Genomic DNA, 26,916 nt, shown 5'->3' on the forward strand with positions numbered 1-26,916 from the left:
GCCTGGACCTCCTGGGCTCAAGTGATCCTTCTGCCTTAGCCTCCTGAGTAGCTGGGACTACAGGTGTACATGCCACTGTGCCTGGTTAATTTTTTTTTTTTTTTTTTTTTGTAGAGACAGTGTCTTGCTATGTTGCCCCTGCTGGTCTCAAATTCCTGGGCTCACGTGATCCTCCCACTTCGGCCTCCCAAAGCACTAGGATTACAGGTGTGTGTCAGCCGCTGTTTTGGGTCCCTATACGCATTTAAAAAAAGACAGAGAGAGAGAGGGACAAATAAAATTTAGCCATGTAACCAGGAATGAACCTCTCCCGTCTGCAGAGGTCGGGTGGGGCTGAACGTTCTAGCCCTTTAAATATGGACTTGATCTCTCCAGCATGGCCAGCCCCTCTTTTGAAGCTCTCTAAAGGCCCACTTTGAGGCACCTCATTGGCATAAGCTCAGGCATGGTCGGAAGGAGCTCTTTACAAATAAACAGACACCCTTATCACTCGGGAAATTCCAGGAATTTTTGAAGCTCTGTGCCAGGAACCAAGGGCTAAGACCAAATATATTTTTATTTTTATTTTATTTGTTATTTATTTATTTATTTATTTATTTTGAGATGGAGTTTCGCTCCTGTTGCCCAGGCTGGAGTGCAATGGTGTGATCTCTGCTCACTGCAACCTCCACCTCCCAGGTTCAAGGGATTCTTGTGCCTCAGCTTCCTGAGTAGCTGAGATTACAGGCACCTGCCACCACGTCCAGATAAGTTGTTGTTTTTTGTTTTTGTTTTTGTTTTTTTGAGAGATGGAGTCTTGCTCTGTCACCCAGGCTGTAGTGCAGTGGCGCTATCTCGGCTCACTGCAACCTCCACCTCCCGAGTTTGAGCGATTCTCCTGCCTCAGCTTCCCAAGTAGCTGGGACCACAGACGTTTGCCACCACTCCCAGTTAATTTTTGTATTTTTTTAGTAGAATTGGGGTTTCACTATATGTTGGCCAGCCTGGTCTCAAACTCCTGACCTCAGGTGATCTGCCCACCTCGGCCTCCCAAAGTGTTGGGATTATAGGCGTGAGCTACCGCGCCTGGCCAATTTTTTGTATTTTTTGTAGAGACAGGGTTTCACCATGTTGGCCAGGCTGGTCTTGAATTCCTGGCCTCAGGTTATCTGCCTGCCTGGGCCTCCCAAAGTGCTGGATTACAGGCATGACCCACCACACCCAGCCCAAATATATTTATATATTTATATATATATATTTTAATATCCCACACCTACAATCCGGGATAACTCAGCTCTTACAGGCACTAATCATGGGTCAGACCAGCCATTATCCAGTTCAGCCCATTTCATTTGACAGACACCTGGTGAATAGAGAACTGCAGGGACTCTTGTCCACATTTGCCCAGTTGGCTGATAGCACAGTGTACAAAGTCTGTCTGCAGCAGGTCATAATTTCACAGCTCTGCCACATGCATGTATATCACTGTGTCAAGCATGTTCACATGGTATTGTGCTGACACATGTTGACGAGGTGTGGTACAGACCCTGCGTGTGAAGCGTGTTCACACAGTGCGGTGCTGACTCTCTGTGTGAAGCGTGTTGACACGGTGTGGTGCTGACTCTCTGTGTGAAGCATGTTCACACAGTGTGATGCTGACCCTCTGTATGAAGCGTGTTCACACGGTGCAGTGCTGACTCTCTGTATGAAGCATGTTCATGTAGTGCAGTGCTGACCTGTATGAAGCAAGTTCACACAGTGCGTGTGAAACCAGAACTGATAGCAAACCCAAGCAGGAGTCTTGACCAAGAACTTCCCTCCTGGGAATGCACCACGGTATCACCACACCAAAGGCCAGGCTGGCAAACAGGGACATTTAAGTGACATTTAAGCTCGTGGTGGCCCTATGAGGAGTCATTGCTGACTGAGATGAGATTTTAAGGTGTTGCCTGCCTGTGTGTTCTCAGAAGCCCTCTCCTGAAGCCCTGCCCCTTCCCCTGATCCTCTCCTGGGACCCCCTCCCCTTTCCCTGACCCTCTCCTGGAGCCCCCTCCCCTCTCCCTGTCCCTCTCCTGAAGTCCCCTCCCCTGACCCTATCCTGGGATCCCCTCCCCTTTCCCTGACCCTCTCCTGGGACCCCTTCCCCTTTCCCTGACCCTCTCCTGGAGCCCCCTCCCCTCTCCCTGTCCCTCTCCTGAAGTCCCCTCCCCTGACCCTGTCCTGGGATCCCCTCCCCTTTCCCTGACCCACTCCTGGGCCCCCCTCCCCTTTCCCTGACCCTCTCCTGGGACCCCCTCCCCTTTCCCTGACCCTCTCCTGGGACCCCATCTCCTAGAGCCCCCTCCCCTCTCCCTGTCCCTCTCCTGAAGTCCCCTCCCCTGACCCTCTCCTGGGACGCCCTCCCCTTTCCCTGACCCTCTCCTGGGACCCCCTCCCCTTTCCCTGACCCTCTCCTGAAACGCCCTGCCTGCACCATTGTCTTATATTTTTCTCATGGTTAGACTGGGGTTATGGTTTTTTTGGGGAAAGGCCACAGAGGTAAAGTGCCATCTCATTGTGTCATATCCAGGGTACATGCCATCAACATGACTAATCAGCACTGACGCGGTGATGACCTGGGGGACGCAGTGTTGCTCAGGTTCCCCCACTGCGCCTCCGCAACTCCGGTAGTGACAAACTGCTCTACCCCCCGCCATCCATTTTCTTAATTGTTCAATTGCTAGTATCACATTTCATCAAGAGACGCCTAGCAGAGTCCAACCAAGACTTCATTATAGAGAAACCAGGCAAGAAATACTGTCTCGTCGCAACTTGAGGAGACAATATTTCTTGCCTGGTTTCTCTATCATGGGAACTGAAAGCCCCGAGTCCCACACAGTTTCGTTTCCTCAATCGAGCTAATTACTGAGGTTGCTTAGCAGCCTCCGGAGTGAGCATAGCAGAAACTATCATTAGGGAACTTGGAACGTTTCTCTGAAATGCCAACAGTAAATGTTTCGGCATTTTCAAAACATTTAGAAAATTCCCTGTTCAGTTACAAAAGTGAATCCAAACCTTACCCTACAGAAGTTAAACTGCTCCCTCCTCCGGATAAAATTACCTTTGTAATTTCTTTTTATAACCTACGGCCTATTGTGCTTGGGTTTCCAAATGGTTTAAAGTTCCCTTGTCCCTTACTTTGTGTCAATGGGGTGTTTGTGCCTTAAAGGGAAGATCCTGTGTCTTAAAGGAAACCAGAACTGATAGTGGAACCAAGCAGAAGTCTTGACCAAGCACTTCCCTCCTGGGAATGCACCATAGTATCACCACACTGAAGGCCAGGCTGGCAAACAGGGATGCGCATGCAGGGGAGACGAGAACTTCTCCCGTGAGAACAGCACAGTCCAGCCATATGAACCCACAGCTCAGGAAGTATTGTTCACTTTTACTGTTCTCTTAGGGAAGGGCATTCTCAAAACGTTTCCGCACAAGCAGACCATCCCTTTTATTTTCCCACATCGTCTGTCTCCTTTCCTTCTGCTTTCAAAATGTTTCCAGTGTATTTACAGGAGTTGAGCAACACAGGCATCTTTATCTGGGGTCTTTATCCACAGAGCAGAGAACAGGAAGTCGTCACTACAGAGATCAAGCGATGTATGGTTTGACCCCGTGGAGGACTTTGTTAGGGTGGAGGTGTGAGTGTAAATATGGGACATCCAGGGCAGTGGAGGGGTAACCACTGGAGAGGAAGTCTGGGGACAGTTTGAGAGCAGCCAAATATAAAATAAGCATTTCTGTTCTAAATCCAAATGAACATTCTACGCTGCTATAATCTCCAGTATACCTCAGAGATCCCAAAGTTTCCTGAAGTTGTCTGAAAGTCACAGCCTCTGTAAAGTGAAAGTGCACACATATCTGTAAGCTCTGAGCTCAGGATTTCACATGAGGTCCTTTGTTCTGGAGGCAGGGGGGTTCTCCCTGCTGCTGGCTGAGGTCACTGCATTCACAGTGTGACAGGAGACAGCAAAACACAGCAAAGCAGCTGGAGGGATTGCCTTGTAGAGTGAAAAACCTTCCGCAGAACAGAACGCTCTCTATCCTGCTGTGCTGGAGAACGAAAAGGGATGGTGGCCTGCGTGAAACCTCTCTATGGGGCTTGCAGGTTCTGACACTGTGAGTGCCGAGGCCACAGCTACCTTTGTGCCTTCCTCTCTGACCCCCATGAAGGGCTGGCACACAAACTTGGACAGGGACGGCTCTATCTCTTCGGTGATATTCTGGAAAAGTCAGTCTTGACTTAGTCAAAGGCATCAGTAATTCCCAAACAGCTGAGAGCAGACTCCATGCTGCAGTTTTCTTCTAACTTGAATCGAGAAGAGAGACTTCCACATCTTTGCTATCCATTGCGCCTGGCTTTGTCCACTCGCTGACTTCTTCATATATAAGCTCATTTTCCACCTGGAAGAAAAGAGGAGAGAGCTCTAGGGCCCCAGCATTGGGTCAGCACCGAGGCCTACACTGCTCCCCCCATTCCCACCTAGGACCATGGTACCCGAGTCCTCTGTCCCTGTGGGAGGCTTTCACAGAGGTTCACATGGGCCCAGGCCACTATGATTTTCTGAGTCTCTTTGCTTAATAAAGAGAATGAAGTGCCAAACATTGTGGTATGTTTTAAAATTTTGTATTTAACAAGTGATCTTTCAAAAATGCAATGCAATCTAATTGTGCTATTCCGAAGTTAAGCATAGGATTTAGAATTATGGCATTTCTTTCATGGAACATGAGCTTAACTTTTATCATTAAAGTAATTTCTGTCCATCTTTTCAGTGTATCTGTCTCTGTGACTCTAAGTATAGTAAGATTACTAAGAAATAATTTCAACATTTTAACTTTGAGGCCCTATGTGAGGCCCAAGATAAGCCCCACGCACCCCCATTCCCAGCCACAGGCTCTGCTGCCTGGCACCTCAAGGTCTGGACCCTGTACAGGGCCCCCATATGTCCTGACACAAGCTCCCATGTGTCACCTGTGCCTAGTAGAGAGGTGTATATTGCAACAAAAACTACAGATCAAAACAGGGCTGCGGCTCAAGAATCTTCAAGTTTCCTGTACCCCACCACTGGTTTAAGACAAGGATCAAGTTCATTTCAAGTAACTTATTAGTTACTAGTTAGTAATTGGTGGTAATTTCTTTTTTTTCTTTTTTCTTTTTTTTTTTGAGATGGAGTCTCACTCTGTTGCCCAGGATGGAGTGCAGTGGCACAATCTTGGTTCACTGCAAACTCCACCTCCTGAGTTCAAGCCATTCTCCTGCCTCAGCCTCCCCAAGTATCTGAGACTACAGGTGCCTGCCACCATGCCTGGCTAATTTTTGTATTTCTAGTAGAGACAGGGTTTCAGCATGTTGGCCAGGCTGGTCTTGAACTCCTGACCTAAGGTGATCCGCCCACCTTGGCCTCCCAAAGTGCTGAGATTACAGGCGTGAGCCACTGTGCCCAGCCGGTAATTTCATAGATTATCAGCTACCCTGCATATACTCATGTATTGCTTGTCAGTTGACAGGAAAGAGTCTTATCTTATTGGCCAAGAATTTAGCCGGCATCTTTGATCCCATCAGCAGTTTTGCACTTGATATTTGAATAGTTTCAAAATGCTAGGAGGCTTTGATATTTTCTTTCACCTCAAAATGAAAATGAAACATGGTCCAAAAAGTTTGCTCTAAGACCAAATGGCCAGTGCAATTTGTACAAGGAGTTAACACTGTCCTTTTGGATTTTCAGAAAAAGAGCACGTAACCTTTATGGAGACTGAAACCATAGCCATTTCCATGGAAGGCTGGGGCAAGAAGCCCTATTTTCAATTTGCTCACACGGAGGCTCTTCATGGGAAGGCCAGACTGCCATGGATGAAACATACAGCGGGGATGTATCTGAACACTGTCTCCTGGCCTGTGAAACAGACCAAGAAGTCCCCTTGGAGCTAGAGGGGCCTCTGTGAGCCCTGAGAGATGCTGGAGCCCAAGGAAGACATGGGAGGAGGCGCTAAACAGCGTCCCAGGAAGTCATATAAAGAAAACATCAGGCCGGGCGCGGTGGCTCACGCTTGTAATCCCAGCACTTTGGGAGGCCGAGTGGGCGGATCACGAGGTCAGGAGATCGAGACCACGGTGAAACCCCGTCTCTACTAAAAATACAAAAAATTAGCCGGGCGTGGTGGCGGGCGCCTGTAGTCCCAGCTACTCGGAGAGGCTGAGGCAGGAGAATGGCGTGAACCCTGGAGGCGGAGCTTGCAGTGAGCCGAGATTGCGCCACTGCACTGCAGCCTGGGCGACAGAGCGAGACTCCGTCTCAAAAAAGAAAAGAAAAGAAAAGAAAAGAAAAGAAAAGAAAAAAGAAAACATCATTGGCTGCACTGCTGCAAATCTGTGTCTGGGAGTTTGGGCCAGGGTGAGAGGGTTGCAGGCTCTGGGCGAGGTTTAGGAAGCAGGAAAGAGGAGTGCACCCGCTGGAAGCCAGAGGACAAGGTGGATGGGGTACAAGGAAAGGGGTCCGCCAAGGGCAGCCTGGGAGGACCCTCATTGATCATGATAAAAATGAGCAAAGGGGCACAAATGTCTTTTCAAAAAAGATGCCAAAAGTTGGCCTCAGCAAAGTCCCCTGAAGCATCCCTTTTGCTTTCCCTGAAAAGCTAGATTCTGCGCGTGGGGTGCGGCATCCGGACTTGGTGGCTTTCCTTCTGAGCTTTCTCCGCCTGAGTCATCTGCAAAGGGCAAGGCTGCAGGTGGGAGAGGCCAGTGTGACGTGACCGCCGGCCACGGTCCCCACACCCCTCTCTGAGGGCTGTCCCCTCCACCTCATGCCATGACAGGAAACTTTATGACCTGTTCACCAAAAAATCACGTAAGGATTGGAAAGCACCTGTCTATAAATAAAGGCAAGGGGGCTGCCATTTTTAAATTGGGGGTGAGACTGGTAGTGTGCTCTCGAGTGGGCAGGGACTTATAGAAACTCAGAGGCAGGGATATCAGGAGCTGTACATGGGCAGAGGCCCGAGTGCTTGGAGGCCGGCCAGCGTTGGTGGGCCTTCCTGAGGACAGAGTACTTGAGACATAGAACAACAGACATAAGCAAGGTTATGATAAAGCTGCAAACCGTTTTCCTGTTTTCATGGGGGCGTAAAGCTAAAGCAGCACTGAATTAAACTTTCGAAGTGGGAGGAGAGATCACTGTTGAGGTAGGAGAGGGGATATGGAAAAGTCTGCGTTAGGACTCAGCTGTGTCTGCAGCCAAGGCAAGAGTAATTAATAGATAACTGGCCTTAAGAATCGCTATCTTTGCTTCTCTTCCTGCCTCCCCCTCCCCCTTCCTCCCTGTTTCTCCCTTCCTCTCACCCCCTCTCTACTTCCTGTACTTTTTTTTTTTTTTTTTTGAGTCAGAGTCTTGCTTTGCTGCCCAGCCTGGAGTGCAGTGGCGGGATCTGGGCTCACTGCGACCTCTGCCTCCTGGGTTCAAGCAATTCTCCTGCCTCAGCCTCCTGAGTAGCTGGGATTACAGGCGCACGCAACCATGCCTGGCTAATTTTTGTAATGTTAGTAGAGATGGGGTTTCACCATATTGGTCAGGCTGGTCTTGATCTCCTGACCTCGTGATCTGCCCACCTCAGCCTCCCAAAGTGCTGGGATTACAGGCATAAGCCACCGTGCCTGGCCTCTTCTTTCTTTTATCATGCTTCTAGAAAAAGAGAGTTCTGCCTCAAGGTCTGGGAAAAATAATTTGGTTTCATTTTGTTTTCTCCAGCTGACAGTGGTTCTCCGAGTGAATGCCCCTTTCTCATGGCCCTGCCTCTGTTTGACCCACCCTACCTCTTCCCCCACACCCTAACCAGCCTCCTTCTGCTGCCAGATCATCCTCGGAGCCAGAGATCCCCGCTGGTTTGGACAATAAACATGTGTTGTGCACTTTCTATTACAGTGCCAAATATCAGGTTAGGTTCTGGGAAGATGAGAAAGGATTAAACAGTGTCCCAGCCTCCAAGGACATCATGTGACTCCACTGATCATAAATGATGGCCCTGGAAAAAGTTCCAACTTCCTCTTCAGTATGGCTCCAGCTGAATGGCTCTGTCCCCTGCCCCTTCTCTGTCTGGGCTGGTCCCTCCGGTAACCATCTTACGGGTCTTCTCTCTCCACACCATCACTCATGCAGGCCCTTCAGCACAGTGCAGCCTCGCAGATGCTCAGCTTAGCAGCACTTTGCTTGAGCTTTTGGGTTTAACCTCCATCCTCTTCCTGTTGTATCTCTGCGTCATCAAACATCTAAATTTAAGTCTTCTATCTGTGTGATCTTAGACAAGTGTCTAGTGGAATATTAAGCAGGTTTCTAAACCTTTGTCCTCCATTCCTCATTTGTGAAGGGAAGATCATGGCTTCCGCTTTGCCCATGGCTTAGAGTTATTCTAAAAATCAAGTAACATGATAAAAAAACAACAACAACAAATAATCAAGATAACAAGGGTTGGTCAGGCTGTGGAGGAAGGGAACACCTGCACACTGTTGCTGGGAATTTAAATTAGTACAAGCATTCAGGGAAACAGTATGGAAGTCCCACAAAAAGTTAAAAATAGAATTACCATATGATCCAGCAATTTCACTACTGGGTATATCTCCAAAGGAAATGAAATCCTTACCCTGAAGTGGTATCTACACTCCCATGTTCATTGCAGCACTATTCACAATGGCCAAGATATGTAAACAAGCCAAGTGTCTGTCCATGAATGAATGGCTACAGAAAGTGTGGTGTACATATATCTGATGGAATATTATCCAATCTTAAAAAAGAAAAATATTCTGTCATTTTCAACGTGAACTTAGAAAATATTATGCTAAGTGAAATAAGCCAGGCCCAGGCACAGAAAGACAAATATTGAGTGATTTCATTTATATTTGGAATCTAAACTAGTAGAACTCATGAAAGCAGAGAGTAGAAGGGGGCTTGCCAGGGGCTGGGGAACATGGGAATGGGGAGATGTTGGTCAAAGTGTATAAAGTTTTAATTATGGGCCAAGCATTGTGGCTCACACCTGTAATCTCAGTACTTTGAGTGGCTGAAGTGGAAAGATCACTTGAACACAGGTGGTGGAGGTGGCAGTGAGCTGAGATCACACTACTGCATTTCAGCCTGGGTGACAGACGGAGACTCTGCCTCAAAAAAAAAGTTTAAGTTACTCAAAGTTCACACATTTTGGAAATCCAAGGTACAGCATGGCTATGAAAGTTCATGAGAATGTATGCTTGAGATTTGCTTAGATCCTGAATGTTCTCATCACATACACACACACAGACACACACAATGTTAAGTATATGTGGTGAAGGATATGTTAATTTGCTTGACTATGGTGATCATTTCACAATGTATCTGTGTATTTCTATGGTTTAAATGTTTGTCCCCTCCCAAACTCATGTTGAAATTTAATTGCCACTGTAACAGTATTAAGAGGTGAGACCTTTAAGAGGTGATCAGATCATGAGGGCTCTGCCCATATGAATGGATTAATGCATTTATCTGGGGAGTGGATTCCTTATAAAAGGACAAGTTGGGCCTTCTTTTGTCTCTCTCATCCTCTCTCGCCTTCCACCTTCCACCATGGGATGAGGCAGCAAGAAGGCCCTCACCAGATGCCAGACCCTCAATCTTGGATTCCCTGCCTCCAGAACTGTGAGGAAATAAATTTCTGTTCTTTATAAATTACTTAGTCTGTGGCACTCTGTTATAGCAGCACAAAACGGACTAAGACATATATCAAAACATCACATTTTACATGGCAAATGTATACAATTTTTGTCAACTATACCTCAAGAAAGCTGGAAAAAATCAAATAGTCAAATGGATCTAAAGTGTTTCTAAGTGGCAAAAGTGATTTACACACCTATTTTGTTACCATGTTCTATGTCATATTGAAGGTGGACTTGCCTTTCCACCTTTGGAGTGGATCGTAAACTCCTTGAAGAATGGTCTTCCCCCAGTATTCAGCACACAGGAGTACCCAAGACATTTCTGTAGACTTCCTCCGAATTAAAGCTGATGTCAGCCACACTTCAGGTGTCACCAGAGGGTAGGCAGGGCTGCAGTCACCCACCTTCAAGGATGATGCTCCAGTCATACCCAATGTGAAAGGTGTCCCCTGGAGCCATGCAAGCGAATGAGGTGGCCCCAAGAACAGGATCCTAACATCTCAGGAAGTCCGTCGGCCTTGCTTGGCCACAACTTGAGTTGCACTTAATTTTTAAACTATCACTAATCTCCCAAAATAGGTGGTGAGAGGTGGGTATTTTATATATGAGTGTAACGGGTTTGTTCTCATTCTAAAAGAAAGCGGATGTTACTGAAATCAGATGACCACAACCAGATTGATGGAAAGGGGAAGGCAAAATGTTTTAACTTGTTAAAAATATAAACTTGACTCAGAATACTCACATGATTCAGCTAAAGAGAAAATCATCTCTGGTGTTTAAGGCACTCATTTGCATTTAAAAACCCAGAAGGGATCATTGTGACTGATTGTTGATATTAATATTTGTATTAACTGTCTAGGGCTGCCATACATAACAAAGTACTTTAGGCTGGGCAGCTTAAACAACAGAAAGGTATTTATTGTCTCAGTTCTGAGGGCCTCAAGTCTAAGATCAAGGTGTCAGTAAGGTGGGTTCCTTCTTGGGACTCAGAGGGAGAACATGTTCCAGGCCTCTCTCCTTAGCTTGCAAATGGCCCTCCTCTCTCTGTAGCTCTTCAGTGTCTTCCCTCTGTATGTGTCCGTGCCCAAATTACCCCTTTTATAAGGACACCAGTCATATCGGGTGACCTAATCACCTCATTTTGCCTCAACTACCCCTGTAAAAACCCTGTCTCCAAATACAGTCACATTCCAAGATACTGGAGGTTAGGAATTTAACATATGAATCGAGGGGAGTGAAGAACAACCCAATTCAGCCCATGACAGTGTCCTAGTGTTTCAAGACAGTTTCTGCACAGACAGATCGTTCTATCCTTACCTTGCTAATTTTAAAAGACTCCCCACCCCACCCCACACACAAGTTGCTGTTGTTGTTTATTTAATCAAACTGTGCAGATCACTTTCCTTTGAAACACTGATGGACAGCTGTGCAAGGTGGGGTATCTGGGATTACATGCCGACATCCAACCTCGCTGGACCTATCCTGCCCCAGGCATTGCACCAAGGACTCAGATACACTCATGGATTTAATCATCCAAACACATCTCCTAGGAGGAAGGCCATACATGATCCCCCCAGGCTGAGGCTTAAGGTTCCCCAAGGGGAGGCAGACTTGACACACTGAATGCAGGATCACTCCCAGTTGCCCTGTAAGCCAAAGAGCTTACAGGGCAGAATTACCTTTTCATCTTTATATCCCCAGGGCCTGGGCCAAAGTCAACATTCCTACATGTTTATTAAACTAAGCTGAACTGGAAGAAACTGCTCCAAATACCACCGGATTCTTTGGCCGCCATGCCCTGAGCTATGAGACATATGCCTCCTCCATCATTTAGTAAGAGATAACTAAAGAAATGTTTGGGTTGGGTGCAGTGGCTCACACCTGTAATCCCAACACTTTGGGAGGCTGAGGAGGGTGAATCACTTGAGGACAGGAGTTTGAGACTAGCCTGGCCAACATGGTGAAACCCCGTCTCTACTAAAAATACACAAAAAAATTAACTGGGCGTGGTGGTGCATGACTGTAATCCCAGCTATTTGGGAGGCTGAGGCAGGAGAATTGCTTGATCCCAGAAGGTGGAGGTTGCAGTGAGCTCTGTTTCAAAAAAAAAAAAGAAAAGAAAAAAAATGATTTGCTGATAACTTTTGTTCTAAAGTTGTTTTTTGTCTCCCAGAATAATTAAAAATTGATTGCTTTTCCTTACCTAATAATTTTCTTATCTACCACATACCAATCTATATGTAGTAGAAATAGTTGTGGAAATAAATTTCTGTCCTTTATAAAGTACAATGCTGTTAACAACAGAAAACATAAAAATTGAAGACCCCACCCTCTGTCGCTTTCACCACCTAAGCATTTGTGTGTGTTGCATGGACACCTCTGCAGCCTCTGCAAAGGATGGCCCCTCTGGCTTGGCCTGATACAATTTCTGGCAAGATTCTTTAAAGTTTTGGGGGAAAGACCCATCCTTCTTATGCCTGCATAGGAATGAGAATTCTATTCATTGCTACAATCTTTCTTGTTTCCCCATAGTCAACAACTTTTCTGAGAAATGAAAACCCTAAAAATTGTCCTGATGAATCAGCTACCAACAATAGCAGAGTGTTAAGGACAAGTGAGGGCAATGGCAGCAACAGACCGGGCATAACCAAATGGAGACGGGGCAGCCTGTTGTGGGGAGGGTCAATCCTAAAATAATCGGCCCATTTGTCCATCTTATTCCATGACCAGATTTTAAGCTCCTTGAAGATGAGATTCTATCATGATTTTGTGACCCCTCCCTTCACCTTGCAACACCTAGGATAGAACTCACCGAGCATTTGTCTCCGAGGAAGAAAGGAATCTTTCTTTCCCTCCCTCCCCGCTTCCCCTTCCCTCCGCTTCTCTTTCTCAGGATCTCACTCTGTCACCCACGATGCAGTGCAGTGGCGCAACCTCAGTTGACTGCAGCCTCCTGAGTAGCTGGGATTACAGGCATGTGCCATCATGCCCGGCTAATTTTATTTTTTGTAGAGACAAGGTCTCACTATGTTGCCCAGGATGGTCTCAAACTCCTGGCCTCAAGTGATCCACACTGGCTTCCCAAAGTTCTGGGATTACAGGTGTGAGCCACCAGTCTGGGCCAGAAAGGAAACTTTTTATCTGAGGAATATGAGCCCCTTTAAGTCATCAGGTCCAGACAGGCATTGAAATGTGACAGTAGTCACATCTCACTCACCGCTCGAGCTATGTATGTAATCTGCCTGCTATGTGGACTCTTGACCCAATGCCACCACCAATAGCTATAAATTAACCTAACGATGGCATATGCTGGACAACATAACTTATACCCTATAGTTCAACTATAGCCAATCACTAATCAATGTTATTTCTGTAAACCAATGAGAATTCTTAACCAACAATGTCGGTAATTGCCTCCTCTCCTGATTCATCCTTTGTTCTCCGGGCACTTCCCAAGACAACGTTGGAAGTGTTTCCCAGGCAGCTGTTCTCAACCCTGACCCAAATAAACTCTCATATTAATTTTGCCTCAGTTTCTTCCTTTCAGTCGACAACTCCTAGTAATTTTCATCCCTTTTCAGGCTTCCTAAGAGGTCACTTTCATTTAGGTTCGTGATATAATAAAAAATATATCTGGTGTTTATCCTCAGTTCCTGGCACAGAGCTCCTAAAACCCTCTGAATGTCCTGAGTAATGCGAGTGTGTTTTGCTATTCAAAATGAGCCGCTTTAGCTACACCTGAGCTTATGCTGATGAGGCGGCTCTTGGTGATCCCCTGGGGAGGGAAGAAGGGCTGGGAATTGAGTTCAGCCACCAAGGGCCAGTGAATTAGTAACACCTATGTAATGGAACCTCCATAAAAATCCAAAAGACCAGGTTGAGGGAGCATGTGGGTTAATGAACAGACAGGTGCAGAGGACGGAGTACCTAGAGAGGGCATGGAAGCTCTCTGCATGCATCCCCCACCCCCCACCCCCCTTAACTTGCCCTCTGCATCTCTTCCACTGGTTGTTTCTGCATTGTAGCCTTTATAATAAACTGGTGATAATAATAAAGTGCTTTCTTGAGTTCTGTGAGTCATTCTAGTAAATTATTAAGCCTGAGGGAGGTTATGGGAATCCCCAAATTTGTACTTGGCCAGGGAGCAGTGTGAATAGCCTGGGTACCCCATTTGTGACAGGTGTCTGAAGAGGGGGCAGTCTTGGGGGCTGAGCCCTCTAACTGGACGTAAGCATTGTCAGAATTGAATTGAATTGTTGGACAGCCAGTTGGTGTCAAAGAACTGATTGGTGTGTGGAAAAAAAAACTCTTAAAGGTCTTTACTCCCACTTACTGGTAGTGTTGCTAAGTTCATAACGCCTTTTTCTTATCAGTCATGGCTTCATTAGGCTTGACTTACTGGTCTTACTTGCCTAGATTGGTCTTGAACTCCTGGGCTCAAGCGATCTTCCTGCCTTGGCCTCCCAAAGAGCTGGGATTGTGGGTGTAAGCTACCATGCCCAGCTTCAGTATTTTTAATACACACAATAAAACTTATTACCTTAAAAATTAAGCTTCTCATGTTAGTCTGAAAGAAGTTCCAAATGAGTTAACGCAAAAACACAAAATTATAAAAGCTCTAAGGAAAAAGACAAGTGAATATTTATATAATCTGAGTGTCAAGACGACTTTCTATGCAAGACTCTGAAGGAAGAAAACAAAAAAATGCTAAAGTGTACTATTTAAATAAAAAGAGTTCTTTACTTAAAACATTAATAACACTAAAATGTAAATTAAAAGCACGGGAATTATCTTGCAATATGTATATAACATTGAGAAAAATCTATTGGTAGAGAGTGCTTAAAAACTGCAAGACAAAAAAATGAATATCCCTGCCGGGCGCGGTGGCTCAAGCCTGTAATCCTAGCACTTTGGGAGGCCGAGGTGGGCGGATCACGAGGTCAGGAGTTCGAGACCATCCTGGCCAACATAGTGAAACCCTGTCTCTACTAAAAATACAAAAAAATTAGCAGGGCGTGGTGGCGGGCGCCTGTAGTCCCAGCTACTCGTGAGGCTGAGGCAGGAGAATGGCGTGAACCCGGGAGGCGGAGCTTGCAGTGAGCCGAGATGGTGCCACTGCACTCCAGCCTGGGGGACAGAGCCAGACTCTGTCTCAAAAAAAAATAAATAAATAAAAAATGAATATCCCAAAGACAAAAGTAGGCAAATAAAAATAGGCTAATTCTAAAAGTATGAGTGACTAATAAATGAAAATTTAAATAATGATGACATGCAATTTTCCTCCCATCAAATTATCAAAGTGATATTTGTAATGGTAAAAATATAAATAGCTGGAATGTCTGTTTTTACATGATTGAATAATACATTATGGTTAAGTTACCTAATGGATCACAAGGTAGCCATTATAAATGATGCCAGAGACACGTATTGACAGACATTTAACAAAGTCCATGTGATTTTCTGTTGCATGAAATATGCACAGGCACAAGAGCTCTAATTTAGCAGCTAAAAACATGAAGATCCAGAAATATTTTATTTCATGCATCTTTTCTTCTCCCAACACTATTCTGGCTGAAATCAACTGAGTATCAATAGCAACCTTGTTCATGGGATATTGTACAAGAATGAGCTCTTAAGTCAATGTGTCAGAAAATGAAGGAGACAGAATGCTCAGAGGTGGTGTTCTGGATTAAAAGAATTTTAAGCAACATCACAATCAAATTTGATGCATAACCCTTGAATGGATTCTTGCTCAAATAAACAAGCTATAAAAGGTATCTCCAAGACCGCTGGAAAATTTGAATATGGATTATGAGAAACTAATTGTTCATTTTAATAAGTATGAGGTATTATGGTTACATAGGAAAATGCCCTTTAAAAAATAAAAAATGCACATTTAGGGGTATATAAAAAATGTATTCAGGGGTAAAAAGTAATGATGTATATAATTCACTTTTTTTTTAAATGTCCAATCCAGTATTAAGTTCATGTGCCAAATGTTTCATTTTAAATGTTTTAGAATTTTTTGAGGGGATGGAGGCTCGCTGTTGCCCAGGCTGGAATGCGGTGGCGCAATCTCGGCTCATTGCAAGCTCTGCGTCCCAGGTTCACGCCATTCTCCTACCTCAACCTCCCAATAATTTTTTTTAAGTTTCTATTTTTCTGTTGGTTTTCTCTGTTCACTCGCTATGCCATCTACTCCTTGAATCCTTTTAACGTATTTCTGAGTTGCATTGCAGTCTTTAATTTCAACATTTGTGTCACTTTAGTGTGTTTTTATTGACTATTTTTTCCTGGTTACCGGTCATACTTACACTACGTAGGTTTAGTAACCTTTTAAAATATGCTGACATTTGGGCATGTAGTTGAATCCAGAGGTCCCAGGCCTCAGGACTAGGGCTAGCATAGCCCTAGAACATTACTCTAAACTATTCCTAATAAAACCAAGCTTCCACAAGATCAAACCAACCACCAATTTCACATACACTGTCCAGTTTACAGTTAGTAACAACGGGAGGATAATTCTGATACTCGTTACTCCATCTTGGCTGGAACTGTAAGTAACAAATTAGGCTCCCAGCCTCGTTACCACCCTATGACATGAAGGATTGGGCTATTTAAGTGTTTCTCCACCCACAGCATGCATCAGAATCCTTCACCCAGAAATTCCCATTCTCAAAATTCCTAGTCTCAGGTGGGGCTTGTAAACTCAGAGATCTCACAAGTCTTCAATTCCTATATTGCCCATACAGAGAACCACTTAATTGGAGCCAGGTTTGATTCAACCCCAGTAAGACATTGAAACCACCCGGGAAAGTTTTAAAAAACACCAATGCCTAGGCTCCAGTCTAAAATAAGTAAAGTAGTATGTCTGAAATTTGTGGGTTGTCTCACCTTAATTCAAGAAGCCACACACCCTAGCAACTAACACCACAGTTTCTAAGAAAAGTATATCCAAAGCTTATTTCTTCTGATAGCCTGGACGCAGCTTCATTTTCTTTCTGCTAGCTCGTTCGTGACCTCACCAGCTTCAAGAATTAACCTGCACACTTTCGTAAAGAACGTTACAGCTCCTATAAACAGTACCAAGGTTTAAGTCCAAAAACCCAAAGACCCAAACCACAACACCACAGGAAACAACCCCAGCAGTTTGCTCTACGGGTTCAGGCAGCCTGCTTTTATTCCCTTATCTAGCCCCACCCACATCCTGCTAATGGTCCATTTTACAGATAGTTGATTGGTCCATTTTACAGAGCGCTGATAGGTCCATTTTACAGAGAGCTGATTGGCCCTTTTTGACAGGGTGCTGATTGGCGCCTTTACAATCCTGAGCTAGAGCTTGACACAGTGCTGATTGGTGCATTTACAATCCTTTAGCTAGACATAAAAGTTCTCCAAGTCCCACCCAACTTACGAATCCAGGTGGCTTTGTCTAGCGGATCCCGCGGCTTGGCTGGGCTACCCACGTCAATGCTGCACTCCTGCACTTGGGCAATTGATGGAACCAAGCGCCGCGGAGCAGTGGGCTGCGCCAGTCTGGGAGGCTCGGGCGCGCGCCAGAGCCCACCACCGGGGTCGGGAGGCTGGGGCATGGGGGACTGTAGGTCCTGAGCCCTGCCCTGCAGGGAGGCGGCTGAGGCCCAGCGAGAATTCTAGCGTGGCGCGGGCGGGCCAGCAGTGCTGGGGATCCCTGCGTGCCCTCCGCAGCTGCTGGCCCAGGTGCTAAGCCCCTTACTGCCTCGTGCCGCCGGCCAGCTGGCTGCTCTGAGTGCGGGGCCTGCTGAGCCCGCCCAGCCCCGCGCCCACCTGCAACTCATGCTGGTCTGCGAGCGTGGCGCGCAGCCCCGGTTCCCGCCCGCGCCTCTCTCTCCACACCTCCTCTCTCCCTCCACACCTCCCAGTAAGAAAAGGGAGCCGGCTGTGGCCTGGCCGGCTCAGAGAGGGGCTTCCACAGTGCAGCGGCAGGCTGAAGGGTTCCTCAAGCGCGGTCAGAGCGGACGCCATGTCCTCGCTAGCGAGTGAGGGCTGCTAGCACGTTGTCACCTCTCAGTAGGATTTTTCTTTGTTTTTTTTTAATACAAGAGCAGTCTTTAAAATTGTCCCATTCATGCTCACTACTGTATCTGGGAGGCCAAAGAGAACTGACCTCATGTGCATACATAATTATTTTCTTTGTATTGACTTAATTATATTGACTGTTAAAACTACGTGCAAGACAAAAATGCAAACACTGCAATGAGTACACTGAAAAAAGAGAAAATATCAAGGCCTAAATAGAATTAATAGCTCCCCCAGCAATTTTTTTTAACGTAGCTGCAGTTGAGAACCCCTGGGCTGGACAGTCTCATATCCATTCAGCTCTGACTTCCTACAATTCCATGATACACAGGGTGGAATTTGCAAAGGGAAAGGAGGGACAGGGAAGTTGCTCATCTGGGGGAGGGAAAGCGAGTTGATGGGACAAGGAAAGTTTGTCAAGTAGAGTCCCCAATTCCAAAAGACAGGACACAGGAGCATCCCAGCAGAGATGGCATCCAAGAGAGGACTCTCAAAACTGCATCAGTTTCAAATTAGGCAGAAGGTCCTCAGAGTCCTGAAGTTGTCACCTACAGTGTATGATTCTGCCCATAGTTAGAATTATTTCTCAGGTCAGGCACATTTTCTCCGTCTACACTATGAGCTTCTAGTGTGAAAGTTGGATTCATTTCCTTGAATGTACTCTTATGCAATCCTGGAAATTTTTTGAGCTAGAAAATTCTCCAGAGATACAGCCAACATTTTCTTGCTACTAGACAAATATATTACAGTTTATAAAGCACTTTCACATGCATATTTTGCTGGATTACAAACACCTCATGTGTGGTAGGCCAAGCTGATATTTTCTCTCTTTTATAAGGCTCTGAGAAGTTACGTGGCTTAGGAAAGATTCCACGGTGAATCAGAGGCAGTACCCGGACTTCAAAGCTCATAGGGCCGGGTGCGGTGGCTCACGCCTATAATCCCAGCACTTTGGGAGGCCAAGGCAGGTGGATCACGAGGTTGGGAGTTCGAGACCAGTCTGGCCAACATGGTGAAACCCCCATCGCTACTAAAAACACAAAAATTAGCCAGGCATGCTGGCGCGTGCCTTTAATCCCAGCTACTTGGGAGGCTGAGGCGGAGGAATTGCTTGAACCCAGGAGGCGGGGGTTGCAGTGAGCTGAGATCACGCCACTGCACTCCAGCCTGTGCGACAGAGCAAGGCTCCATCTTGGGAAAAATAATAATAATAAAGCAAAAAATAAAAAAAGCTCATTAGCTCACTCGAAGCCTACTGCCTTCCCACAAGGCAATGAAACCTTTGAGTTTATATAAAAAAAGAGCCATGGAAGAAATTATCACAGGTGTGCAAAGTCCTAACACATTTTTCATTTCCTTTCCTATTCCAGCAGCACTGGCAAGAGTGCTGATAGTCGCTCCATAACCTGTGGAAGGAAATATCTAATCTGTTTCAGTCAGGAGAAGCTGGATACTCTGTGGTAATAAAGAATTCCCCAAATCTCAGTGGTTGCAGATAACAAGGTGTCATTTGTGCTTCAGGCTACAAGTCCATCATGAATAGGCAGGGACACTTGGGTACCCAAGCAAGTAGAGTAGCTATCACCTCGTATGTTGCTGATGTCATGCCAGAGGAACAAAAAGAATTCTAGAGGATCTCAAACTTTCCATTAAATACTTCAGTGTGTGTCACTTCTACACACAACTTGTTGGCCAGAACTGGTCACAAAGCCCCAAAAGGGAGCCAAAAAGAACCATCCTACTGTGTTAGTCCATTCTTACGCTGCTAAAAAAGACATACCTGTTCTCATGCTGGGTAATTTATAAAGAAAAGAGATTTAATTGACTCACAGTTTCACATGACTGGGGAAGCCTCAGGAAACTTACAATAATGACCGAAGGGGAAGCAAACACATTCTTGTTCACATGGCAGCAGGAAGAGAATGAGAGAAGTGCAGAGCAAAAAGGCGAAAAGCCCCTCACAAAACCGTCACATCTCATGAGAACTTACAATCATAAGAACAGCATGGGGGAACCACCCTATGATTCAATCACCTCCCACGAGGTCCCTCCCCTAACACGTGGGGATTAAAGTTTGGATTACAATTCAAGATGAGATTTGGGTGGGGACATGGACCCAGACCTTATCACTTACCATGTGCTGGAAGGGAGGAAATCCAGAAATTTCTGGCAAACAACTCTAATGTCTACAAACAATTCCTCCTCCTTATGCAGTGGAGGTCTCCTTCCTTGGGCCATTTGGGCAACCACATTTCCTTACACTCCCAGGAAGAACATGGCCAGAGCAGGGGAGACACTTGGGACAGACAAAAGCACATTGCATGAAGGGTTTTCTTCGTATGGCTCCTTTAAAAGATGGTGGATGGAGCTCTTTGCTTCAGAAAGGGTGCTCATGGTGGAGGGTCTGGAAACAGAGCACAGGGAGGAGTGTTTGATAGTTTGTCATCCTCAAGGAGAACAAGCAGCTTCTCAGATGGAGCCAGCAGAATGTTGGAGGGGTTGGGGGAGGAGGAGCAGCTCTTGGCTATTGTACAGCCCAGGGAATTTGGGGGAGGAAGGGGTGACTGAGAAGCAGACTCCTCTCTTCTTCACTCACAGGCAGGGCATTGGGACCACTAGACAAGGCTGGGTGACAGGGAGGCAGGAGGCTATGCTTGCCAGGGGGACAGCAATGCAACTGACAGCTTCCAGAGGCCATCTGGCATCAGGGAGGAAAAGTAAGGCCAGTTAGAGCCAAAATCACTGCTCCTTTTTCTCCCCACTCAACTGCAGCCACACTTCTCCCTGCCCTGCCCAGCACTCAGGACCTTCCCCTACGCTGCCTCTGCTGTCCAAAGACAACTCATCACATGCTCCAGAACCATCGCCTCTGCCCCAAACACCTGCATTAACTAACTCATTAATTAACTGCTTTTTTCTTCCTCCTCCTACTTCTTTTCTTCACCACCTTCCCAGAAAATTTCATTCTCCACTCTCTGTAGTATTAACTATGCATTACGAAGACAGCAATCTGATTAAACTAATTTTAAATAATCACAAACTAGGCCAGGCGCAGTGGCTCATGCCTATAATCCCAGCACTTTGGGAGGCCAAGGTGAGCGGATCGCTTGAGCTCAGGAGTCTGAGACCAGCCTGGGCAACGTGATAAACCCTGTCTCCACCAAAAATACAAAAAAAACTAGCCTGGCATGGTGGTGCGTGCCTGAAGTGCCAGCTACTCAGGAGGCTGAGGTGGGAGGCAGAGGCTGTAGTGAGCCAAGATTGTGCCATGCACACCACCTGGTGTGACAGAGTAAGACCCTGTCTCAATTTTTGAAAATTAAAAGAAAAGAAAAAAATAAAAAATAATAACAAACCTAACATTTATGTCGAGCCCTTACTATGGTCCATGTACTGTTGCCTAAGTACAGTATGTCACAACCTAATTCTAAATACAACCCCTTTGGGGTAAGATGAGGAAATCAGGTATGGGGAGCTGTAGTCATTTATCTAAGAAGGTTTAATTTGTAAGTGGCAGAATGAGGGCCAAAGACAAGCCCTCTAGCTACAGAACTCACACACCTAACTGCTGTGCCACCTCTCAGCCATGCTGACGTTAGGTAGACGTTAGGTAGCATGACAGCTATCATCAAAGCACTCCCAGAGGATCTTGATTTCTGGAATTCCAGGCCACTCGGTGGGGACATTCTAGAGCAGAGGTTTGCTCATGCCCTGGCAGAGCATTCTCAGACCAGGGTCTCTGGCAAACCCCAGCGGGACTCTTTCCATGCCCAGGCCCTTCTTCTCTTTGCCCTAGGTAAGGCCAAAATTTCTCCCCATCCTTGTCTGTCCGGGACCTGTGTTCCTCCCAGCCCTGGCCTCCATTCTGGTCCTCCTGGATGGCTTTGATGAGCTGATGCCTGGCTGAGGGCTCTGCTTCCCCAGGCTTTGGCCAGAGAGACACACAGGGCTCTCCCCTGGGGACCCAACTCTGCTGTCATCTTCAGCTTGTGTCTTGGGATGCTCCACCAACTCAGGAAAGGGTGCCTCCTAGGAGATGGGAAGGGGTCACAGAGGGGAGCCCCAGAATAAAAGTATCCTGGGCACTGGCCAGTTAGAAGAAACGTTGGTGATAACACAGCCAGTGAGGCCATACTGGTGCATATTTGTGAAAGGCTGGCCCATTAGTCAGTCTCCCCCACAGGTGACATATCTTCAATATCAAGTCACTGCTCATGCCAGGACATCACATTGTGGCTCTCATGGCCTCCCCATCCCAGCCCTCCCAGCTTCTACTCGGGGGTTCTGTCTGGCGACTGGGCTCAATAAATAGGAATCGAGCCACGCCCCTAAGACAATGGACACCCATGAGCCGTCCCCGCTGGTTCACCTGTATTTACACACCCAGTTACACATCCAGTTAGACACTCTGTATCTTTATTGTCTAATCCTAGGCATACACCGTATTCCTAGACCCATTGGTCTTTCCTTGCCGTACCCCAAAGGCAAAATGAACTTAGGGTCCCAGGGATCCCTGGGGAGACACGTGGCGGAGGTGACCTAAACCCAAAGCAATGGTCTGGCGTCCCTCTCTCCCTCCTAAGCCTTCCAGCTAAGGGTTCTCTGCTCTTCCAGGGTCAGGGCAGGCCCCAGGCCGGTGCGCTAATCCGGCTAGGAGGCTTCGGGCGAGACAGGCTGGAGACGCCACGGCAGCCCCAGGGCGGCGGCTCATGTCCCCGCGTCCTCGGGCCCTCCTCCAGCCTCCCTTCTCCGCGAGGGCGGCACAGGACCCTAGGGGAGCTCGTCCCCACCGCTAAGCTGCTCGCCCTACCCCGTTCGCCGCCTGGAGGTTCGGGAAGAAGACACACCCGGGCCAGACGCGGTGGCTCACGCCTGTAATACCAGCACTTTGGGAGGCGGAGGCGGGCGAATTACCTGAGGTCGGGAGTGCGACCAGCCTGGCCAACATGGCGAAACCGTGTCTCCACTAAAAATACAAAAATTAGCTGGGCGTGGTGGCGCGCGTCTGTAATCCCAGCTACTCCGGAAGCTGAGGCAGGAGAATCGCTTGAACCCGGGAGAGGCTGCACTGAGCTGAGATTCCGCCATTGCACTCCGGCCTGGGCGACTAGAACAGCTTAAATAGATAGATGATAGATGATAGATAGATAGATAGATAGATAGATAGATAGATAGATAGATAGATAGATAGATAAAGTTACGTCTGTCCAAACCTGGCTGAACTCCAGGCGTTCCCCACCCGCAATACTGCGGGGTGGTGCCCCAGGATCCATCCCTCCTAGGAGACGTCCCGCTTCGGGGATCCCAGCTACCCGCGCCCTCCCCCAGCCCGCCTCCCCAAGAGGCCTCCGAGCAGTTGGGACGCATTCATGTTTGAAGGACACAAGAGGAAGCGCCTGCAGCGCTCGGTTTCCCCCGCGGGGCAGCGCGGCCGCGGGGTGCGCGTGGGTGGGCGGCCGGGGTGGGCAGGGGACCGTGGGCGGCGGGCGCCACAGGGGACCTCCCACCACCCCCCCACTCGCTCTGGGCCCGGGGAGTGCCGGCCTAGGCTACAGGTAGGGAGGACTCCCGGCGGCCTAGTGGAAAAGCTGCCCTCTCTCACCCAGGCACGCCATGGACACGAGCACCGCAAGAGCTCTTTTGTGAAAAATGTCTTTGCTAGCACTGTCTCAAAAGCTTCTCTCTGAATCTGCTCATCTGAGGGGTCCAGAGGATCTGGGCCATTCTTTTCCAATTTGCACAAGGGGAGGGAGGTCAGCTGCACCCTCCCCGTGAAGGACGCCGCCCGCTTTCCTTCCCGCAGCCCTCGCCAGAACTCTCTTGGGCTTCCTGGCGGCGCCCTGGCGCGGCGCAAGCGACAGCTGGACAGTGAGCCTCGAGTGACCTTCAGAGGCCAGGCGCCCACAGCATCCAACCTGACACACTGCTGACCAATGAACTTGGTTCTGGCCCAGTAAGAGCACCAGAGTTCAATGTTTTATTGACACAACCACTAGAAGCTGCCTTTTCCCAGCCTTTGCAAAACTCAGGACTCTGCCTCTCAGCATATTTCTCCAGTGAACCGCTGACTGTGCCCTGGACTGTCAGGTTAATGGCTTTGGCTTTGTTCTTCTTTCTGTTATGACACTTCCATTATATGGGTCTTTGTGGCGAAACTGAAACAGAAAGATTCTCACTTTAACATCCTGTTGTGAGGATTTCAGTTTCATGGCAAAAGGGAGGTGGGACTAGATTGTAACTCTGGCCAGAGCAGCATGCAGAGGCTCACACTGTGAATTTTAGCTCCGGATCAACTGCAAGAACAAACCAGCAATCCTGAGAGGACCCACAGACCCTCTGAAGGAAGCAGACTGCTCCTGCAGGACCCGGGAGACACCCCAAATACTGAGTGCCCCAACTGTGGGAGTGGGAAAGGGAGACCCTCCTCTCCCCAACACACACTCCCACTGGAGAAGCTGAAGGTCTGTTTGCAGAGAAGTTTCCGACTTTACCTGGAGCAGAGTCAAGTTGGAGAGCCCAGCGAAAACCGGTGAGAGGAAGCAGCAGTAAGGCCCTGGGAGCTTGCCGGGTCCCCTAGCAGCCCATTCCTGTCTGGCACCACAGAGATCCTTTGGGAGGGTGGCCTGAGCAGCAGGGGGTAAAACTCCACAGGGAGAAGGAATTCTGTAGCTGAACTTTGTAACGATTTGAACCCCGTGAGAAGCCTCCTGGCGGGGACTCAGGACAGGGCTCGAATCCAGCTTGCAGACTCCGCAGGTGGGGGAAGAACTAAAGCCCGTTTCTTTCTCAGCTGGGAGGTGGAAAGCCTGCAACAAGTTTTCAAATCCATCTTGCTCTTCACCTGGAAACAGATGCAGGGCTGTTGTGGAGGGCACAGTGGGAGTGAGACCAGCCCTTCAGTTTGCATGGGAGCTGGGTAAGGCCTGTGAGTGCCAGCTTTTCCCCATTTCCCTGACCCCTGCATGACTCAGCAGAGGGAACCATAATCCTACTAGTTACACAACTCCAGTGACCTGGGAATCTCACCCCCATTCCCCACAGCAGCCACAGCAAGACCTGCCCCAGGAGAGTCTGAGCTCAGACACGACTAACCCTTCCCCAGCCTGCTGGTCCTTCCCTACCCACCCTGTTAGTGGAAGACACAGGACATATAATCTTGGGAGTACTAGGGCCCTGCCCACCACTGGTCCCTTTCCACACTATTGCAGCCGATGCTTTCTAGAAATCACTACCTCCTGGTAGGAGGCCAACCAGCACAAAAATAGAGCATTAAACCACCAAATCTAAGGACCCTCATGGAGTCCATTGCACCCTCTGCCACCTCCACCACAACATGTGCTGGTATCCACAGCTGACAAACCCATAGATGGTTCACATCACAGGAATCTGTACAGACAACCCCTAGTACCAGCCCAGAGCCAGTTAGACTTGCTGGGTGGCTAGACCCAGAAGAGAGACAACAATCACTGCAGTTCAGCTCACAAGAAGCCACATCCACAGGAAAAGGTGGAGAGTACTACATCAAGGGAACACCCCATGGGACAAAAAAATATAAACAATAGCCGTCAGCCCTAGACTTTCCTTCTGACAGAGCCTACCCAAATGAGAAGGAACCAGAGAACCAACCCTGGTAATATGACAAAACAAAGCTCATCAACACCCCGTGCCCCCCAAAATCACACTAGTTCACCACCAATGCATCCAAACCAAGAAGAAATACCTGATTTATCTGAAAAAGAATGCGGGAGGTTAGTTATTAAGTTAAATCAGGGAGGGACCAGAGAAAGGCAAAGCCCAATGCAAGGAAATCCAAATATTGAAGGAAATAGATAGCTTAAAGAAAAAAAATAAAAAAATTCAGGAGACTTTGGACACAGTTTTAGAAATGCGAAATGCTGTGGAAAGTCTCAGCAATAGAACTGAACAAGTAGAAGAAAGAAATTCAGAGCTCAAAGACAAGGTCTTCAAATTAACCCAATCCAACAAAGACAAAGAAAAAAGAATAAGAAAATATGAACAAAGCCTCCAAGAAGTCTGGGATTATGTTAAATGACCAAACCTAAGAATAATCAGTATTCCTGAGGAAAAAGGCAATTATAAAAGCTTGGAAAACACATTCAGGGGAATAATCAAGGAAAACTTCCCCAGCTTTGTGAGAAACCTAGACATGCAAATCCAAGAAGCACAAAGAAACCTGGGAAATTCATTGCAAAAAGATCATTGCCTAGGCACATTGTCATTAGATTATGCGAAGTTAAGACGAAGGAAAGAACCTTAAGAGCTATGCGACAGAAGCACCAGGTAACCTATAAAGGCAACCTATCAGATTAATGCAGATTTTTCAGCAGAAACCCTACAAGCCAGAAAGGATTGGGGATCTATCTTCAGCCTCCTCAAACAAAACAATTATCAGCCAAGAATTTTGTATCCATCAAAACCAAGCATTATATATGAAGGAAAGAGACAGTCATTTTCAGACAAACAAATGCCAAGAGAATTTGCCATTACCAAGCCACCGCTACAAGAACTGCTAAAAGGAGCTCTAAATCTTGAAACAAATCCTGGAAACACATCAGAACAGAACCTCTTTAAAGCATAAATCACAGAGGACCTATAAAACAAAAATACAAGTTAAAAAGCAAAAACACCACCATGAAAAAAAAAATCACAGAGGCAACAAAGAGCATGACGAATGCAATGGTACGTCACATTTCAGTACTATCATTGAATGTAAATGGCCTAAATGCTCCACTTAAAATATACAGAACTGCAGAACAGATAAGAACCCACCAACCATCTGCTGCCTTCAGGAGACTCACCTAACACATAAGGAGTCACTTAAAGGAGGTAGAAATAGGCACTTCATGCAAATGGACACCAAAAGTGAGCAGGGGTAGCATTCTTATATCAGACAAAACAAACTTTAAAGCAACAGTGGTTAAAAGAGACAAAGAGGGACAGTATATAATGGTAAAAGGCCTTGTCTAACAGGAAAATATCACAATCCTTAACATGTATGCATCTAACACTGGAGCTCCAAAATTTATGAAACAATTTTATAAAATTTATAAAACAATAGACCTAAGAAATGAGATAGACTGCAACACAATAATAGTGGGGGCTTCAATACTTCACTGACAGCACTAGACAGGTCATCAAGACAGAAAACC

The 26,916-nt window shown here is 47.0% G+C and overlaps 1 long non-coding RNA gene across 1 annotated transcript; it reads right to left on the reverse strand.

Annotated features, from left to right (window-relative positions):
* Window positions 1-3,383: 3,383 nt before the first annotated feature.
* LOC105740190 lies at window positions 3,384-23,566 on the reverse strand. Its single transcript, XR_004031333.1, has 2 exons — window positions 23,349-23,566; window positions 3,384-4,416 (listed from the first exon to the last, which is right to left on the reverse strand). It is a non-coding gene; the product is annotated as an uncharacterized LOC105740190 (long non-coding RNA).
* Window positions 23,567-26,916: the final 3,350 nt, after the last annotated feature.

Source organism: Nomascus leucogenys, chromosome 8 (genome assembly GCF_006542625.1).
Source record: "Nomascus leucogenys isolate Asia chromosome 8, Asia_NLE_v1, whole genome shotgun sequence".
NCBI classification, from domain to species: domain Eukaryota; kingdom Metazoa; phylum Chordata; class Mammalia; order Primates; family Hylobatidae; genus Nomascus; species Nomascus leucogenys.